We start from the raw sequence: 20,035 nt of genomic DNA, 5'->3' as shown, positions 1-20,035 counted from the left end.
CCGTACATTCTCTTGCCTTCTCACCAGTCTCTGAATATGCATCTGTCAATCACTCCTATGGCACCTAATCTGCCCCAGATGTGTCCGTGCCATTTTCTTAATCTGTACAGATGTGTAAAGGGAAGACCTTGAACTGTATTGTGCATGTTTTGGTTTTTTGCCCAGCCAACTTCTGATAGCGCCCCCCCCCCCCGCCCAGCTCTGACTCTGAGCCCGCTCAGTGGCTTATTCTGCAGGTCTGTGAAAAGCATTGCTGAGATGCTGTTGAGTTTCCATTTTAAGAACGCAGCATTGCCTACAGCATGAAAGTACAGACACATAGTGTGGGAGGAGGCTGGCCAAAGGAGTAGCTGGTGTTAAGTGTTTGTACCCCATGCTAGATCCACTTGGCATGAAAGAACTGAGGAGGAATAAAGCTCTGTGCTGCTGAAGGTCAGAAAATGTAATGAGAATGTCCTACAGCCAGTATGGAGGGGCGTGTTGTATGTGTTCCGACATTCCACCCACAGGGAGCGACACTTTGAGTGCCCCCCCTTTCACAGGCTCCCCCCTCTTCTCTCATGTGCTCTGCATTAATGTGCTCTGCAGTGGCCTGTTCTGTATTGGCTTCCCATGGGCATGCGTGTTGAAATACTTTTGTTGGCTTTGTTTTAGTACTCTGCACATGGGCAGGGATGTTCTTACCTGTGGGGTTCCCTATCCAGGAACACTTGTCAGAACTGGCACAGTGGAAGCTCCACTGGTGGCTCACTATACAGAGGCTAAGCATAAGCTGAGGGATATGAAGGTATCTGTGCTACACGTGGTACATTTGCCCCTTCAGGCAGACTGCTCACGGAAGCTTTTACAGTTGGAAATGGAGTTCATACATAAACGACGCAGCACTGCCCCAAGTGGTCTAAACAATGAGCTGGACTTCTCCTGTTTCCTGTAAAACTGTCTACAAACAGCTGCTGGCCCGTTTACTTTTCTCCTGCCTATATGGTATACGGTGCTTTTAAGGTCCCGGAATATAAATCACTTGTAATTGGCCGACTTGACGCGGTGATTGCCCACTGGAGCGGTATCCAGCTGTGTTGGTTTGAATTACTTCATTGAATGCACTGACTATAAATACTCCACAGGGGTGCGCTTTCCTGTGCGTATGTACTGTGCTGCTTATTTTTGTCTTTGGGTAACTGCCTGTGGGTGTGGCTAGTATATGATTATTCCATTTATTTATTTTTGCCAGTTGAATGCCCTGAGGAAGCTTTTGTATGGTGAAACGGGAACGTCAGAAGATGCATAGATCCAGAGGAGTTAGCCGTGTTAGTCTGTAGTAGCAAAATCAAAAAGAGTCCAGTAGCACCTTTAAGACTAACCAATTTTATTGTAGCATAAGCTTTTGAGAATCAAGTTCTCTTCGTCAGATGCATGGAGGGCAGAAGGAAACTGGTCAAATATAGAGGAGGAGGGGAGGAGAGAGAAGATGCAGTTGGGGGGGGGAGAGGGAGGGTGCAACCAAAACATTCCTTTGCTAGTAAATGTAAACATCTCCTTTTGGTGTCCTTTTGGGGTCAGTTGGCTTGGGTGAGGCTTCAAAGGAGTTTGCCGTGTTAGTTTGCAGCAGTAAAACAGCTAGACCATCCAATTCCTATGTAGTATAAGCCTTCAATAACCACAGCTCTCCCCGTCAGATGCATCTGACAAAGAGAACTGTGGTCCCCGAAAGCCCACGCCAGGCGCCACTGGGCTCCCCCAGACCCTGCCTCTGTAAAGGAAATCTGTTACCTGTGATAATGTGATAAGCGTTATCACATTATCAAGCATTTTCCCTGTTGGCTCTTTAATGAACTTTACTTTTGGCACACCTGAAGCATCACCCACACAGACTTGGACGCATTCCTTGTGATTAGAAATTGTTGTTATTACACATTACTTTAAACAAACCAACTCATTTATGTTATACTGTATACAAATTGCCTTTATCAAACTGATTAGAAATTGTTGTTATCACACATTACTTTAAACAAACCAACTCATTTGTGTTATACTGTATATAAATTGCCTTTATCAAACTTATATAAATTGCCTTTATATTAAACTGTATTGGGTCCCCATTTTTTTCCATATGCATCATAATTGTTGGTTTATAGATTGTATATATTTATTTTCATTGTCAATTAATTACATTTCTGATAGAGTAGTATTCCTTGCCTTGCTGGCAGGGTGGGGTTGAATGCGAGCCATCCCCAGCTGAGGTCTCCCTGGCCTTGCTCGCGAGGAGCTGCCCCAGCCGGCTTCTGGGCTGCTGAGCATGCCTGGCCTTGCTCACGCGGAGCTGCCCTGGCCGGCTTCTGGGCTGCCTGCTCATTGATGCTGGGCGGGGCTGCCCATCTCCTCCCCCACAGAATGCCTGTGGCAGCTCCACCTGGAGGGGCCGGGCTCCTAGCAACTCCTGAGCCAGGCTGCTGCCCTCTCGCCGGGGCGTGGCTCTGGGCTGTAGTGGCTGCTTCTCCTCCTTGGCTGGTAAGGGCTCTGCTTGGGCTGCTGCTGGGCCCCTATTCCCCCTGCCTTGGCCCTTTTCCTCTGGCCTGCTCAGCCCCCTCTCCTCCCCCTGCAGAGTGGGACTAGCTGGTCTCTCCCTGTTCCCCCCAGCCCTCTGAGGCTTTGGACTTTCGCCCCTTCCCCCTGGAGTGGGCAGGTTCTGGCTCTGTTTGCCAGTCAGGGCGGGGCCCTGGCCGTCACGGAGGGCAATCTCAACTCCCCTCTGTCTGGAGATCAGGGGGTGGGGCTACCAGCCATGTGACCATTTTCAAGAGGTTCCAGAACTCCATTCCCCCGCATTCCCCCTGAAAAAAAGCCCTGGTTGCTAGAAGTCTGACCCTTTAGGTCCACATTCCAAGACTGATTTCCGTATTCCATCCTTATTACCCTGTTCACAATTGCATTCCTTTTCCAGATAGAAGAAAGGCAAAATAAGGGTGATTATTTCCCAAGCTGACCCCTATTTTTCTTCAGCCCTCTTAAAGCTACTCATGATGGCTGTAAAGGCATCCTTCATTAGGCAGTATTTGCCTCATAGTTGTATATATGATTTTAAAATCTCTGAGCTGTTGACAAAGCGCTGGTTATTCACAGCTGATTGTATTTCCGGCTCAGCACCTTAGATGGCATAATCCTTGCTCATCCAGCCATATTCTGCCTCATCTGCATTGCACAGGGGGGTTTTTTGGCTTATCTGAGCATGAACTGCCCTCCTTTAGTCTCTGCAGGACAGATAATTCCAATGCTACGGCTAAATCAATTGGTCTTCTTTTGAATCTCATAAAAGTAAACACATGACCATTTCATGTGGACAAGTTCAAAGTACAATAATGGGTGATTGGAATTCAAATTTGATAGCAGATGCCACTAATGGTGGAAAACTATCACAGGGATCCCAAATATTTTTGAGTCTGCCGGCACCTTTGGAATTCTCACAGTGTGGTGGGCACAGCCACAAAATGGCTGCCACAGGAGGTGGATCCAGCCACAAAATAGCTGCTGCAGCTTACCTTCAATCACACAGTGATCCTTGTGCTGTGGTGGCAGTAACTGCCAATGCCATGTTTTTTTAAAAAATCTGCACTGTCAATCAAAGCTCTAGTGGCCAATCAGAGGCTTTACTGGGCAAAAGCCCTACATGGCTCTGCCTATTTTCTAAGAACCAGGAACAGTGTTGTTGGGCACCATGGAATCAAAGGGCACCACAGAGGGGACCCCAGAACTACTGCATATCATAGTGAATTAGAACATATGCTAGGATGGGGTGGGCATCCTATGGCTCTAGAGCCAAATGTGGCTCAGTACAGAACTAAATATGACTTGTTTAAAAAGAAAAAGAACTCTTTAAGTTAAGGTATATTGGAGGGGTAGGTGGGATGCTAGAATAACCTATATGTGAAGGGAATGGCAGGCAAATATTTTTGTGGTAATGTGAAATGATAAACGTGAACACTGGCCGGTAATCCAAGCTCAAACCATGCTCAAATTTATGCCAGTGCACTAAAACAATTGCTTAGGGTGCTCCTGTGTCCATTAATTACTTGTTGTGAGACCTTGTTATGCTACTTCCTAATAAAAGATGGCATGGGTTCAGCCACAGTGGAACCATCTACAACACTGGGAGCCTTGTCACAGACACAGTGTTTCTTGTGAGAAGAAATTTAGCTGAAAGGGACCCAGTGAGACAGAGATGGTAGCCTGACATCTGTCTAGGGATCCCATTCTGTCAGTCGGGGCAGAGGATCCCCCGGTTTCACCTCACATCCCCTGCCATTGCTATCCTGGTCAACTGGGGGAAGGTCGGGCAACAGGCTTCACGGGAGCAGTCCCAGGGCTGGCGTAACGATGTCACTGATAACACCACCCCAATAGAACTTCTATGCTTTGCAGTGGGCTGACATCAGCTCACTGTGAAGTGTGCAACCCCCTCCACACACACACACACCTTGCATGATGATGTCACTTCCTGGGCACCAGCCTCACACACAGTCTATATGAATGCAACTGGAAGTTGAGTGGCTCTCCAGGGTCTCAGGTGACAGCGCTTACTTCCTTTTAATTGTGGGTTCCAGGGACTGGTCGTGGATGCATACAAGGCTCTACCACTCTGCCGCAGCTCTCCCTCAAATAAATTTTCCCCCTTTTAACATTTCCAGTGCATATAAATAGTTTATAACGAGGTTACGTGGTATAAAATGGTGTGTAAAATTAAATGTCATAAATTACTTAAATGAAACAAAAGAATAATCAGTGAGAACTGAAACTGAGATAAGCCAAATACCAATGAATGACATCATACTGCCAGAGGGGTAACCATGTTAGTCTGTTACAGAAGAGAAGAAACAGCATGACTTTTGTGTGACCTTAAAGACCAACAAGTTCTTATTCTAATTAAGCTTTCATAGACTATATGGGACCCACTTTGGACCCTCTGCATCCATTTCACAGACTTACTGGCACTTAAAGTTGCAACCAGGAGGCATGGCGGAAAGCAAAGTGACAGTAGGTTGGCTGTCAAAAGAGTTTATTGTCTAGAGCCATAGGCCGTCACAATTCACCAAACATTGACTAATAAACAATTAAGTCCCTTATCACAGTTTATATAGTTTACCAAGAGGCAAGGCGGAAAGCAAAGTACATGATGACCAAATGGGAGCTAGAGTCCTTCTGTAATTATGATATCTTCATCATAGTATAGTAATTGTGTTTTGCAAAACACAATGAACTCAATTTTATTGGGAGGAAAGATGACAGAGATTTGGAAAGAGGCTAATATTACATTGATACCTAAAGAAGAGCATAATTTGACATTAGCTAAAAATTATAGACCTATATCATTGCTGAATAATGGTTATAAATTATTTACCATGATTTTAGCAGAAAGACTTAGGTATGTTCTCAAGGACTTTATTCATGAGGATGAAAGTACCCAAAAGACAGTTGAAAGGTAATATCATAACTGTTTTAGATATAGTGGAATATTTGGATAAACATAATGAAAAACAAGCAGCTCTAATCTTTTTAGATGCTGAAAAGGCCTTTGACAATTTGAACTGGATGAATGTTCATATGATAATACAAAAAATGTTGAAGACTACTATACAGTTTAAACCAGAAGCCTTTCTGTTGGGGTTAATGGAAAGTTAGAAAATCACCACGGTATTTTAGTTTTATATATGACTACAGCAGGTAGCCTTTTGTATGTGCAAAAATGGAAAAGTACAGAATTGCTTTCAGTCAAAGACTGGATTATGAAAATGATGGACTTAGTGGAGATGGCTAAACTTTCAGCTTTGATCAGAGATAAAACATTGTCTATTTTTATGGCTAACTGGAAACCTCTTACTGACTTTCTGTGTGAAACAAGGAAAACGATTTGATGATCTGCGGTTTTGATTTTTAAGAAGATAAATTTGGGGAAAAATAAATAGAAGGGGAGCAGTATTGGAAAATGAAGTTTGGTAGAGATTAAATGTTAAAATGATAGGTGTTGTAGAGAAAAATGGTAAATGAAACATGTATTATTGTTTTCCACTATTTCTATTTTTTTTTCTTTTTTGTATGCTTTCATTATTTTAAATAACACAAATATAGATTATCTTCCACAGGTTCTCTCTCTCTCTATCATGTATTTTATTTATTTATTCAGCATATTTTTACTCTGCCCTTCTTCCTAGGGTGGTGTAAAACATAAAACATGGCATTCTGATGGGCAAACTGGAAGACTGCGGAGTGGACTATAGGACAGTTCGGTGGATAGGGAACTGGTTGGAGGACCGCACTCAAAGAGTGGTGGTCAACAGCATTTCATCAGATTGGAGGGAGGTGTCCAGTGGGGTGCAGCAGGGCTCAGTTTTGGGTCCGGTACTTTTCAATATTTTTATCAATGATCTGGATGAAGGTGTGGAAGGGCTGCTCATTAAATTTTCTGATGATACCGAATTGGGAGGAGTAGCAAACACTCAAGAAGATAGAATTAAAATTCAACAAGACCTGAATACTCTGGAGAAGTGGGCAGCTGTGAATAGGATGCAATTCAACAAAGACAAGTGCGCAGTATTACATCTGGGCCAGAAAAATGAGAAGCACAAATACTGGATGGGGGATACACTTCTGGGCAGTAGTATATGTGAAAGGGATCTTGGGGTAAGAGTGGACTGTAAACTGAATATGAGCAGTCAGTGTGATGCGGTGGCAAAAAAAGGCTAATTCAATCTTGGGTTGTATAAAAGGGGCCATAGTGACGAAATCGCAGGAGGCCATAGCCCCTCTCTATACTGCCTTGGTCAGGCCACACCTGGAGTATTGTGTGCAGTTCTGGAGGCCTCACTTCAAAAAGGATGTGGACAAAATCGAGAGGGTGCAGAGGAGAGCGACGAGGATGATCAGGGGTCTGGAGACTGAGCCCTACGAGGAAAGGCTGAGGGCCTTGTGAATGTTTAGTTTGGAGAAGAGGAGGTTGAGGGGGGACATGATTGCTCTCTTTAAATATTTGAAAGGCTGTCATTTGGAGGAGGGCAGGGAGCTGTTCCAGTTGGCAGCAGAGGGTAGGACGTGAAGCAATGGGCTTAAATTACATGCAAAAAGGTACTGGCTGGATATTAGGAAAAACTTTTTCACAGACAGAGTAATTCAAAAGTGGAATCAGCTTCCTAGGGAGGTGGTGAGCTCCCCCTCCCTGGTAGTTTTCAAGAAGAGGCTGGATGAATACTTATCAGAGATGCTTTAGGCTGATCCTGCACTGGGCAGGGGGTTGGACTAGATGGTCTGTATGGCCCCTTCCAACTCTATGATTCTATCATTGTCCACTCTTTCATTTATTCTCACAATAGTTCTATGAGGCAAGTGAAACTGAGGGAACACTCAAAGCAGGGCTGCAGAAGGTGACCATCGCAGTCGGGTAGGTTCATATGAGTTAGTAATGAAATGAGAAGAGAATGAGAAGAGTACATGAATGTGTGGGCACATCCTCATAGAATAAACAGTGCAATGATTTGTGGGAATAAGTTTAGTGTTGAATGATAACATATGACATTTCAAAAGACTGAAAATTGTAATGGGTTCTTTTTCTGAGAAGCTGAGGTGCAGTCCTCTAGGCAAGAGAGAACTGGAAAGGTGACCTTCGGTGGTTAGTATGGTGTGAATAGTGCTTTGGATTCATACACTGGCCCGAAGATAAAGATCTTTGCTCTAGCCTTTGCAGTTTACTTGGGGTTGCAAGAAGGAAAAAATGCCCAGAAAGAGAAAACAACGTGGAAGTCGAGGACCAACAAGAAGCAAACCCAGTTCCAGCACTTGACAGAAGAGTCCGTTTCTTTTTCTGCACTCTAATTTTTTTCCTGTATATAATTTGTGTTTCACTGGCATGCACAAAACAAAAAAAGTCTGCAAAACCAATAGCAAAAATCAGAGAAGCAAAATAATTGACAAATGATAAATGAATATAAAACCAAACTAAACAGGGAACATTTGCTCATCCTACTAAATTGTAAAAGAGGACAGATACTCAAATATTCCAGCTATTCTCTCTCCTATCTTTTCAGAGTGATAACCACCTTTCTTTACTGATACCGTTCTTTTATGTACTTTGTAGATACATTTAGGTTATTATTGTGCTGGTTATGTACTGCAATAAACATTTGATTGATTGATAACCACCTTTCTTCCCACTGAACTATGGCTTTAGCTGTGGGCATTTGGGGTAGTGGTTCCGCAGTCGGGGGGGGGGAGGGGTGATAACGCCCACATTAACTGGTACTTAAATACTCATGAAGTTTACAGCTTCACACACTCTGCCATAAATTAGCGAATACTATTCTCGGCCTTGATGTAGGGCTCGAAGCTGTCACTGGGACTGAGTTGATTACTGCAGTAACTGCAGTGTGTTTACAAGTTATTTATTCTTCCGCTAATGAATTATCCTTTAACTCTGCAGATGCTTGTCAGTGAAATGCTAGAGAGCTACCAGCGGCCTTTGAACAATCTTAGGTTGACTTATAGTGAAAGGCGTAAGAGAACCGAGTTTTGAGCTAATGAATCTACGCCATTAATATGCCCTTTTAATAACTTCTTGAACAGAACCATGAAATTCATGGAGAACTAAAGGAAATTGGTGCTTGCTTATAATGAGCAGGGCTGTTTCCAGATGGCTTACCTGCCTCCGGAACGTTGCGCCATCTTGCGGGGAAAACGCGAATATTCGCGTTTTCTCACGCAAGTTTTGCGCGATGTCACGCAACATCGCGCAAAACTCGCGCGAGAAAATGCGATATTTCACGTTTTCCCTGCAAGATGGTGCAACGTTCTGGAGGCAGGGAAGCCGTCTGGAAACGGCCCAGGAAGGGAAACATAAAGGGAAGAAATGGAATGAAACTGTTCGTCTCGTCTCTTTTTCTTTTTTGAAGCTCAAGGTAGAACTAAGGATTTTCCTCGTCTCATTCCCATTGCCTGGAATTTCTCTCTGTATTGCATCCCACATTTCCTTAACTCTGATTTAACTAGAAGAATTTTGAAAACTGTGGAATGGCAACATGTGCCAGTCTGGTGCAGCGGTCTGACTCACATGATCCTCCATTCGTTCATTCATTCATTCATTCATTCATTCATTCATTCATTCATTCATTCATTCATTCATTCATTCATTCATTCATTCATTCATAGTCTGCCTTTCTCACTAGGACTCAAGGTGAATTACACAGAGAAAGTCAATACAATCAACAAGATGGGACATCCAGTAGAGAATGCAATAAGATTTTTATTATAGAAATGTTGAACCGACCAGAAACCTGGAAACAGAACTGAAGCAAAGTGTACATATTAACATGATGAAATAATGAAAAAAAATTACATAGTACGCTCCTACTTGGAGAAGCAAACAATATAAGCTGTATACAATAGCATAAACCATACTTCCTGAACTCTTGCCCACGTAGCTTTCTAAACGATCCAGTACAGTACAACCTATCTATACGGAAAAGCCCTCTTGAATAAATCAGGTTTGCATAGTGTGCAAACATGGTGCTGCCGATGTATTTTCCACTGCACACTTCCTTTCCCCCCCAAAGCAAAGCAGCTGGCCATCCCTGGATTAGAGTACTGGATTTGGACTATGACAAACGAATTCAAATCTCCACTCTTCCATGAGTGACCATGTGCCAGTCCTTCTCTAACCTACTTCACAGGGTTTTAAGTGGGGAGAGAGAAAGATATATGCCATGCTAAGTTTCTTGGAGGAAGGTTGGATAAAAATATTCAGTTCGTGTGCATCTTTCCCCCTCTGTTTTACAAAGCCACACATGCTCATTGATAAAGCATGCCTCCAAAGCCCCTTGATTGTCATTGCACTTACAATGCATCAGGATTCTTTTTGTGCAATGCGTTACTGATGCGCACGCAAGCTCCTGTGCTTGTGTGAAGTGCTGCGCAGAAAATATTTTGATACAACTGCACATAGAGTCGCATTGAGTTTACTCGTTTTGCAAAATGTAATCCATGTGGACATGCATATTGATTGGCAAACAGGATGAAGCAAGGCGCACCTGAAGAAAAGGAGCTGCAGCAAACTGCAGTTTTACAGCACACTGTACATAATTTGGAAGGAAGAACTTAGATCTTTGTATGCCATTAAAGGTACTTGAATTAATTGGAAGGAAGAAAATTAATGTTGTAGAATGCCTAATGTATCCGTTCTGCTTTGAAAACAAAAGGCAGGTACTGGACAACACTTCCAACTACTTTGTCAGACTGCACAGGGAAGCCATTGAAATTCACAAGCATAAGCCAAACTTCAACAGGAAAGAAGAAACCTTAAGAATGAACAGAGCATGGTTTCCAGTTCTGAAAAACACCAGGCTAACAAAACACTCTATACTCGACAATAGCCCTGCAGAGAAGATTAGCACATCAAGCCCCAATCCATATGCAAAAGAACCTCCTCAGGATACAGTGGAGCCTCCCGCCATTAGCATTCCACACCCTGGGAAACTCTTACAGGATGACTCAGCTCAACCCCACCCCTCCTGAGTAGATACAAATGACCTGCCAACATCTTTTCCACACTGTGACACTGAGAGATCTCTGTCTTTTGGTGCTACACCTCTGAAGATGCCAGCCACAGCTGCTGGCGAAACATCAGAAACTACAATGCCAAGACCACAGCAATACAGCCCGGAAAACCCACAACAACCAAAAGGCAGGTAACTCAGATCTGCAAAGTTTTGGGAGAAACTCCATGAGACGGATTTTGGAAGCTACCTTAGATAAAGCCTCAGTGCCGGGACAACTGTTTTTAAGAAAACAGAGGCTGCAATCCTATGAATGCTTTTAAATGGGATTTACTTCTGAGCAGGGCTTTTTTTCTGGGAAAAGAGGTGGTGGAACTCAGTGGGTTGCCCTCAGAGAAAATGGTCACATGGCTGGTGGCCCCGCCCCCTGATCTCCAGACATCTCCAGAGATCTATGATTCTATGAACTCCCCTCTGTCTGGAGATCAGGAGGCGGGGCCACCAGCCATGTGACCATTTTCAAGAGGTTCCGGAACTCCATTCCCCCGCGTTCCCCCTGAAAAAAAGCCCTGCTTCTGAGTTGACTTGCTTAGAATTGCTCCCAAAGGTGTCTGCAGCTATTGTCTGAAACGACACTGATTCACCTTCACTAGAGAAAGGCGCAGCAGATGCTTCTGCCTGTATCTGTGTCTTCATCTGAATTATGGCCAGAATGTCCACCAACCTTTCTCTGCTGTATTTGGCTCGTGGTCTTAGAGCAGCGAGCATGTATTGCATTGCATTCGGCATTCAAGTACCGTCAAGGTTGGCTGCCAGTGTGCAAATTCCAACCTGCATTTTAAAAAAGCATTTCTTTTAAAGTCTCTGGAAGCACTGCTTTATATGATTACACTCCTCTGAAACACTGCACAAGTGATGACAAGGTGAATAACTGGCGGTTTTTATTCCCGTAATGGCACCGTTCCATGAACTGTTGAACTTGTGTACAGAATGTTCTCCACATGCTTCATTGATATAGACCATTGGGTTGCAAATGTGCTCTCCAGTATTAATCAGTAGGTCATTAATCTTAACAGCATCAATGCAGTGTGACTGTGCATTTCAAATAAGGGAACAATATGTTGGCGCAGAATGCTTTGTATACAATTAGGATGTCAACAAGTATATGCATACCCACCAAATCACCTGGAAGCCAATACAGGCAGGTCATTTCCTATGCCACAGCCTGGAAATAGAAGCAGAGTGTGCGAATGTGCCCAGGGCTTCTAATGCTCCCAAGGCACATTGGCAGATAGGACGGGTGTTCCAGGAGCCTTTAAATGAGTTTCTGTCACACTTCAGGGAAACAGTGAGTGAGAAGTTCTTACATTTAGGGTTGGTAATAGCTCTGCTGAGCTTCGGGGGGGGAGGGGAAATTGATCTGCATTCTCTGCCGCATGGCACTCGTAGCCGCGCATTACACAGATGGACAAGCATGCAAGATTTGGGCTTCAAATCTAATCATGTGGCTGCATGGAATTCAATGTTGTTGCATATTCTCGATCTATGGTTGAAAATGTTGCAATGGGCTGCATCTCGACATCAGGGGAACAGTTCCATGGGGTCCTATAGGTTCCATTTAGGACAGGCAACCGTAGAAATAATCTGTTTTTCTCTGGCCGTAGAAAAGAGCGAGAGTAGTAGCACCCACAAGACTAACAAAATTTGTGGTAGGGTCTGAGCTTCCGTGAGCCACAGCTCAATTTTCAATGGGGGCACAGATACAGAAATAGCCAACAATTCTGCAGCGTGCCAAATGCTTCCAAACGAGGGATAAGAAAGCAATTACCCAATTTCTACAATTTGTCAAAAATCATTATTATAATCAATAGCCAACTTTTTAAAGTGACTAAGTGCAAAGTAATCAGTTGACAATAAGTTCAGATTCTCTTACAGTACATTGATACACTAGGTTCAGAATCTCTTACAGTATATTGATAATCTATAGGTAAATCTTAAAAGGTAACGGCAATAGGTTTGATGTATTGCTTTATTATTAGATATTATTCCTTTACAGTTCTTTGATGGCAAGGTCTGTTTGACCCCTGATGAAGTAAACTCCTTGGAAACAAGCATCTTGATGACCAGTTCCTTTCTGGGTCCACAGCCCTTGGAAGCTTGCCATCTCTAAACGAATATTATAAAGTTTATTACTGTACAATTTTGGACTTTACTGTTTCCCCGTTTACCTTGTGGTAAACTCGGATGTATCTGTACCTCATTTTGAGTATATGTCTGTAAATGTAGCACAACTATTGTTATTGTCATGCTCGGCCGCTTGCCATTACCATTTAACCATTTAAGCTGACCTTGCTTGGTCCCCTTGCGCCACTGTAAGTGGTCAAAATAAGCAGTATGCCGAAACCAGTCAGAGAGTAGGAATTCAGTTCTGTTCCGTTTGTTTAAAAACAAATACCACAGAACATTAAATCACAGCCGTATGATTTGTTCAAAGGGCCCGTGGGCTGGTTTGTTTGTTCCTTTTTTGGCCAGAGTTCCTGATTCGTTCACTTCTTTTGTGGCACTTATATACCACTTATAAGTCACGCATCATTTTTATGCCATTTATGAGCAACTGAAACAAAGCAGGCCCTGGATTTTATGGTAATAATTCTACTGAATTTTTTTACTATGATTGAGGGCGGGGGGAGGAATGACTGCAATTGCATCCTGAATAGGGTGGTTCCATGCCAGAAACACGGATTCTGACAATCAAACAAGTTTGTTAACGCACAAGTCTGATTGATTGTATTTTGTATGGGAGCATTTCATGTGCACAACAGACCTGGAGCAAGTAGGACTAAAATTACTTCTTGCTGTCTGTTTTCTTAAGAGTGGAAATACACATTGGAAGTTACCTGGGAACGCTCAAGTGCAGGATTGTAGTGTAGTCCTCAAGTCCCGTGCAGGTTGTTCTTGCTCGGCGCACGTGCATGCCGCTTTCACGGGAGCTCCCTTTGTGTGATTGCATCTGCAAGTGATTCCGAAGGGCAAAGCACCAATTCAGTTCCGTTTTCACTGCAAGAACTAGTAGTCTGGGGTCCTTTGACTTGTAGACGTGTATTTCTTTAAGGTGTGAGAAAGTGTCGAGATCTGCATTTCAGTTAATTGAAGTGGGAGGTGGGGGGAAACTGGGATACTTTTCGCAGTTCAGCAGCAGGAGACATTGATATCAAACATGTGAATGTATTCATATGGAGAAAACTAAAGCGCGACTGCGCGAGTGAGTGCATGGGAAATTGGAGGGGGGGGACACGTGAGATGACGTCCCCTTGAGCACCTCTAGGTGCTTAGTAATGTGTATTTCCACCCTAAGTGAAAGTGATTCTAGTACTATCTTTTGCTTGTTCACAAGATATAGCAAACGGTATTTCTTTTGATACAAATTCAAAATCAAATAAAATCATGTGACCATTCTGTTGCACATCCACTCTTCCATATTCACATTGTGCTTTTGTTAAGAATTACACTAACATGCTATGTGTTGCTGTAGCCCTTGTGCTATTGCTTGCACAAGCAGAACTTCACTAAGTACATTTTTCTTTCTGTTCATGCATCGCATGATCAAACGTATTTATTTGATTCTATATAAATTAACGTTTTCTGCTGATGGCTGGCATCTGGTGGGAGATGAGAGGCAAGAACATGTGAGATGCTTTTGTTGCATGTGAAGTGATGTCACTTCTGAGGAAAACCGGAAGAGACATCATGTCACCCTAGGAATTATCAAAAACTCTGTAGTAGAACCATAAAGTTTCTGTCAATTCCTAGAGAGATGCAATGTCACTTCCAGGTTTTTCCTGGAAATGGCATAACTCTGCATATGCAACAATGGTATTTTAGAAAGTTTCTCCCTTGCCACCCAAAGGAGTGGCATCAGGAAGCTTGGGCTGCCAGCAGAAGGTCTCCATAGTAGGAGACCTTGCAACCTTAATATAAATGCAGTGACTGTTTGCCAGCTTGGGTGTTGCCCTTCTTAGGCTGTACTTGGTACGCACAAGGCAAGTTTTGCACGTGCTGCGAAATGCTTCCCGCACCACTGCAGAAAGTGTGCAAGGCAAAAGCTGCACTTTCCCCCCCTGACAGGCAACGACCGTTGCTAGCTAGATAGGGGCAAATGTTTTGTGTGTACATGCTGGCATAGGCGCAGCAAGCACTGTGGGGTACAGACACTGAATTTAGTGGCCTGGATGTATATGCACTATAACAAGCAGCAATGAGCGTGTGAGTGAGAAAAGAAGGCCAAACCAAATGACATGAAAGATCAGTGAAGAGAATGGACCTCCCAATATCTTTAATTTCATTTCAAAGTTGCCATGTCTTTCCCTGGAAGAAATAGCTTCCCCTGATGGCCTTAGCCTTCTCCTCAGCAGGGGGAAAAGACAGGAAACCACCTTGAAATGAGTCGCTGTTTGTTATTTCCATCCTTGCCTGTTCAATAAAGTTCCTGTTCCTGTTCCTTTTGAACATTACTCGGCGGCATCCATTGCTATTTCACATACAGAAGGCAGAGGGCGCCTGCTTTCCCTCCTATCGTGTCCTCCTGGGCTGGGCTAGAAAGTCTAACTATAGCTGCTTATTGGGGCGGGACAAAACACCTTTAAACAGAGACATGGCTGCTTGAGGCTGCTCGGTGAGAAAACCTGCCTCACAGTGGGGGAGTGAAGGGGGGGGCGGTGTCCATCGTACCTGGATTTGTTATCCTTCCTCTGGGCCCGCAAGACAGAGCTGTTCTGCCAGGCGTACGGAGGAGGCTGAGCCGGGCCCCTACTGGCCAAATAGAGGCGGACACCCTCCCTGCTAGAGGCATCAGCCATCAAACTGTTTTAACCCACCAAGCGAGTAATTTCAATATGGTGGAGTAGGTGGCAAACTGATTGAGCAGCTGACTACTCCTGTGCTGCTTTTTTGTACCTTTTAAAATATTTACATTGCCCTGTTTTATAACGTTGTTTTAAAATTGTTACATGTACATTTTTAGTGTGTTGTTTTGCAGAGCGTAATCTGCCCTAAGCCTGCTAGTCGGGGAGGGCGGAATAGAAATTGAAAGTATATAAAATAAATAAACCAATAAATAAAATTTAAACTCACAGTAATAACTATTTTTTTTTAAAAAAAACGTATTAGCAAGCAGAAATAAAACCCCGGTCTGATTCCCGTTCTTCAGCTGAAATGCTGCACGTAAGAGTTCGCCATGTAGTGACGACAGCTACCATAGGAATCAGTTCAAAATGGCTTCTCCATGACAGCCATGATGCATATCGCCAGCCCTGCAAATGGTATCTCATGTTCCACTAGCTAAGGGAATAGATCCGAAAGAATGCCTCCCTCCCCTCCCCAAGCCATAGTTGTTGCCAGGGCTTTTTTCTGGGAAAAGGGGTGGTGGAACTCATTGGGTTGCCCTCGGAGAAAATGGTCACATGGCTGGTGGCCCCGCCCCCTGATCTCCAGACAGAGGGGAGTTGAGATTGTCCTCCGTGCCGCTCCCCTCTGTCTGGAGATCAGGGGGCGGGGCCACCAGCCATGTGACCATTTTCAAGAGGTTCCGGAACTCCGTTCCACCACATTCCAGCTGAAAAAAAGCTCTGGTTGTTGCACTGGAGTCCATAGGAAGCCCTGCCACAGGCCATGAACCACCTTACAACGTGGTCCTGATGGCCCTGTGAGGACATGCAAGGAAGCTGCTGACTGGGACACTTCAACGTGGACAGGGTTCTCTGACGTCAGCCCACCCATGCCCATGTGCAGAGCATGACAAGGGACTTACCTAGGAGAAGACGACACCCTTATTCCCTCAGGAGGTCAGCGTCACCACCAGCAGGACACCCGGAATGAATGCCAATGGGGAAGTGTCATTCACCGGCGATTCAACAGCCCACTTTCACCCATATAACTTTTTCTACAGGAGTACGCTCGCATGCACACACACACACACACTCACAGCAAAAGATAAGCAGCCTCTGCAGCAACAAATGTCTCTGCAGCTTTCTCACCAGAAGGACCAAGAAAACTTGAGTTAAAATACCAACTAAGAGCCAAGCTACAAGTGACGCCTGACACTGGTTGGACACTTGTCAGTTTCCCTCAAGTTTTGATGGGAAATGTAGGCATCCTGGTCTTGCAGCTGTAATGGAGAGCCAAGCTGTAAAACCAGGATGCCTACATTTCCCATCAAAACTTGAGGTAAGTTGACAAGTGTCCAACCTGTGTAAGGCATCACTTGTAGCTTGGCTCTAAGCCATGAAGGAAATCACTTTGTATGTTACGTGCCAAAAAGGTGTTGACAATTTATAGTGACCTTATGAGCAAATGACATCTAAAACACTCCATCAACGGCAGCCTTGCTCAGACTTTGCAAATTGAAGGGCCTGGCTTCTCCCAAAATCACGGAAGGGTGCCTTACAGATTATCTAGTTCAACACCCTGCCCAATGCAGGAACAGTGTAAAGCATCCACAACACGTATTCATCCAGCTGCTCCTTGAAGACTGGGGAACCCACCCCATCCCTAAGCAGCTGATTCCACTGTTGAATTACTCTTACGTGAAGCTTTTCCTAATGTCCAGCTGGTACCTTCCCTCCTGTAGTTAAACCCATTATTGCAAGTCCTGTCCTCTGCTGCCAACAGGAACAGCTCCCTTCCCTCCTCTGAGTGACAGCCTTTTCAATACTTAGAGACAGTAATCAGGTCTGCCCTTAACTTCCTCTTCTCCAAACTGAACATTCCCAGGTCCCTCAGTCTTTCCTTGTAGGGCTTGGTCTCAGGGCCCTCGATCATCCTGGTTGCTCTCCTCTGCACCTGCTCCAATTTGTCCACATCCTTTTTGAAATGCCTCCAGCACTGCACTGCACTGCCTGATCAACACGGTATATAGTGGGACGATGACATCCTGTGATTTGGATGTTATGCCTCTGTTAATACACCCCAAGATTGCATTCGCATTTTTTGTTGCTACATCACACTCATTGCTCATATTTAGCGTCCTATCCATCCGTATTCCAAGTTCTTGTTCACACACACTGCTACCTAGTAGTGTACCCCTATCCAGTATACATCTTTTGCCTTTTTGTTACCCAGGTGGAGAGCCAGGCACTTATCTTGTTAAATCTTATTCAAATCTGTCCATTTTCCCACTGTATTCTGATCTCACTGGACTCTCTCTCTATCGTTAAGGGTGTTTGCTACTCCTCCCAGTTTAGTATCATCTGCAAATTTAATGAGGAATCCCGTCACGCTCTTATCCAGATCATTTATAAAAATATTGAAAAGCACTGGCTCAGTCCATCTGAGTCAATCCATCTCATGTGAGGTTTTCCTGTTTTCCTACTACCTTCAACTTTTCCTAACATTATTATCTTCTCCAATTAGTTTTATCTTCTCATGATGTGACCAAAATTTCTATTTAGTCATTTTAGCTTCTATGGAGAATTCAGGATTGATTTGATCAACAACTCACTTATTTGTCTTGTTGGCAGTCCATGGTATTTGTAAAACTCCAACACCACATTTTGGTTGAATCCATTTTCTTCCTATCCGCTCTCTTCATTGTCCAATTTTCACATCCATACATAGTAATGAAGAATACTATAGTATCGATTATCTTGGTCTCCAGCCACACTTCTTTACAGTTAAGGATCTTTCCTAGCTCCTTCATGACTCCCTTTCAAGTATCAGTCTTCTTCTGATTTCTGACCAAGTATTATTTTCAGCCCAAACTCCCTGGAGGATAAAATGGAGAAGGTGCTAAGCTCAACTTATGCAAAATTGAGTGTTTGGAAAGAAGTACAGAATAAATATGTAACAAACTAGTGACAAAGCCCGTTGTGGGCAAAAAACAATGGGCTCCAGAGAGGGGAGGGCGTGACTGATCCCAGCGGGGTGAAGGTGGCGGTGGACATTGCCACCTGCTCCGTGCCTGATCCCAGCCGAGTGGAGACCCACACCCAATCCTCTCAGGGTGAAGTGGGGGCAGGGCACTAGGCATCGTCAGCATTGATCCATGGTGGCGGCAAGGTCTGTTGAGCCCTGATGAAGTTTTACTTCGGAAACGAGCATGTTTGACGGCCAGTTCCTTGTCGGGTCTTCAGTCCTTTCAAGCCTGCCATCCTTGTTCTTCCACCTGTATGAATGAGAATACGAAAAAAGACGTAAGAAATCTAAATTATATTCCACTTAAGTGCAACAGAGGGTTGCCGTTGCCGTCTAGTGTCTGGCGAGTTTTGCACCTCCACACCTTCAGCAGCTCCAGCAGCTCCGCACCTACATTTGAAGCAACTCCTTGGGAGGAAAAGACGTCGACAGGAGTTTTGCCGTTTGGTCGGTTGCCTTTGAACGTTATTGTTAATCCTGGCATTTTCTACTGCATGTTGTATGAGATTCTATTTTTGTATACAGTATCTTTTTAATTACGATCATTATTCACACCAAGTCACTTTAAATCACAGAAAATTAATATTTATATTCATATTTATAATAGGAAAAGATTTATTACATCTCTAATTTTTTTGGTCATAGATCCAGAGGAGTTAGCCGTGTTAGTCTGTAGTAGCAAAATCAAAAAGAGTCCAGTAGCACCTTTAAGACTAACCAATTTTATTTTATTGTAGCATAAGCTTTCGAGAATCAAGTTCTCTTCATCAGATCGGATCGGATCAGGCATCTGATGAAGAGAACTTGATTCTCGAAAGCTTATGCTACAATAAAATAAAATTGGTTAGTCTTAAAGGTGCTACTGGACTCTTTTTGATTTTGCTAATTTTTTTGCTATGTGCGTGTGCCTTTAAGTCCCTTAGATGTGGTTTTCCACTGTGGATTTTGGATACTGGTACTAAGGGTGCTTCTCTATTTTTGCTGCCGCTCTTAAGGTTTCTTCTTTCCTGTTGAAGTTTGGCTTATGCTTGTGAATTTCAATGGCTTCCCTGTGCAGTCTGACAAAGTAGTTGGAAGTGTTGTCCAGTATTTTGGTGTCCTGGAATAAGATACTGTGCCCTGTTTGCGTTAGGCTATGTTCAGCCACTGCTGATTTTTCAGGTTGTCCAAGTCTGCAGTGTCTTTCATGTTCTTTTATTCTTGTCTGGATGCTACGCTTTGTGGTCCCGATGTACACTTGTCCACAGCTGCAGGGTATACGGTATACTCCTGCAGAGGTGAGGGGGTCTCTGCTGTCTTTTGCTGATCGTAGCATCTGTTGTATTTTTCGGGTGGGTCTGAATACTGCTTGAAGGTTATGCTTTTTCATAAGCTTTCCCATCTGATCAGTAATTCCTTTGATATATGGCAAAAACACTTTTCCTGTAGGAGACTGTTTTTCCTTGGTTGTTTGATTCATCCTGGGTTTGATTGCTCTTCGGATTTCATTTCTGGAGTAGCCATTTGCCTGAAGTGCGTGGTTTAGATGATTAATTTCCTCATTGAGAAAGTGCGGCTCACATATCCGTCTTGCACGATCCACTAATGTTTTCATTATG

Source organism: Eublepharis macularius, chromosome 1, assembly GCF_028583425.1.
Source record: "Eublepharis macularius isolate TG4126 chromosome 1, MPM_Emac_v1.0, whole genome shotgun sequence".
NCBI lineage: Eukaryota > Metazoa > Chordata > Lepidosauria > Squamata > Eublepharidae > Eublepharis > Eublepharis macularius.
Note: the sequence above shows the minus strand (reverse complement) of the source record.